This window comes from Miscanthus floridulus, chromosome 5, assembly GCF_019320115.1.
Source record: "Miscanthus floridulus cultivar M001 chromosome 5, ASM1932011v1, whole genome shotgun sequence".
NCBI classification, from domain to species: domain Eukaryota; kingdom Viridiplantae; phylum Streptophyta; class Magnoliopsida; order Poales; family Poaceae; genus Miscanthus; species Miscanthus floridulus.
Window position 1 is genome coordinate 139,287,242 of NC_089584.1, and position 1,469 is coordinate 139,288,710.

Consider the following 1,469-nt stretch of genomic DNA (forward strand, 5'->3'; position numbering starts at 1 on the left):
AAAACAGTGTCACGTGTTAGTATATCAACTTTGATCAATTATAGATAAAAAATATAAATATTTATAATATCAAATAAATATCATTAGATTAATTACAAAATGTATTTTTATAATAAATTAATTTAGAATCATAAATGTGAATACTATTTTCTAAAAAATTAGTCACTTTAGGTGGCACGCAACCCATAGTTGTATTTTTTTCGAGGACGGAGGTTGTACATTTTAAAACTGTATTCTATTTTCTGAGAGAATGTGCATGGTAACGTAGGTTGGTAGTACGGAGAAGCTTTATTCAGGTCACGAGCTTATTGTCGTAATTCGTACAGAAGCTGCGTGGGTGCACGCCAGCCAAGTGCGATGACCCTGCACAATCATATACGCACGTACATACATAAGGCACGCACGCACGCACGGACGGGCGTGCATGGTACGGTCGTGCGGCCGGCGGCTCAGTTAGCCCTGGCGACGAAGCTCTCCTTGCGCTCGTGGAACTCGCCGGTGCAGGTGTTGAGGTCCTCCTCGACCCTGGTCTCGCGCACCACGATGCCGTGGCCGTGGTGACCGTGGTGGTGGCCGCCGGTGCGCGACACCGTGTCGACCTCCTCGAACTTCTCCTTGACGACGTGCTGCTGGACGCCGCGCCGCCGCCGTAGCGGCCGAAGCCGCCGGCCGGGGCCACCGACCTCACCTCCTCCGAGCAGTAGTCCACCTCCTGGTAATAAGCCATTGGTGATGCTTGGTGTTTGTTGTAGTGCCTGTGCGTCGTTGTGCTTGTGTGGATTGTTAATGTGATGGGCGCATGGTAGCGTTCGTCGGGTGCGCTGGACACAAGTGGAGTGAGGAATAATTTGTTCATCCTCAACTTGATGAGGGAGAAAGATACCTGTATATTGTGTACTTGCTTACTCCGCTTTTTAGCATTGATCTAGATGTATTGACTGTAAACTTGTAACGGCAGCCGATTATTACACATAGTTGGGTGGCTAGAGGCCTTTTTAACAGCATTTCTTTTATCATGTTTTGATGAGGTTTAATTGTGGTTCTCTAACCACGATGTAGTTTGAGGATAAAATTAACTAATCTAGATGAGCACGGAGCTGTGATCTAGATGTATTGACTGTAAACTTGTAACGTCTTGTTCGCTTGGCTTATAAGCCGTATTTTTTCAGCCAACGAACAGTATTTTTCTCTCATAACAAATCAGCCAGCAACACTTTAAGCCATGGCTTATTAACCAAGCGAACAGGACAACTTACGAATCGGAATGGAGTAGATATTATGATCATACTGGAGCTTTTGTATGCTCCAGAGCTGCTTGGTTATAAAGCCGTGAGTTCAATTCCAGTGGAAAAATAGAGGGAAACGAATACCAGGCCCGAGAGTAATTACTCATCTACAGAGTGCCAATTTGTTCATTTCAGATTCTCTATTGGTACAAAGTCACCTCTCACCAGTCAGGTAAGAAGAAT

At 45.1% G+C, this 1,469-nt stretch overlaps 1 pseudogene; it reads right to left on the reverse strand.

The window, feature by feature from the left end:
- Window positions 1-269: 269 nt before the first annotated feature.
- LOC136453841 (uncharacterized) lies at window positions 270-972 on the reverse strand (annotated as a pseudogene).
- Between the last annotated feature and the right edge of the window lie 497 nt (window positions 973-1,469).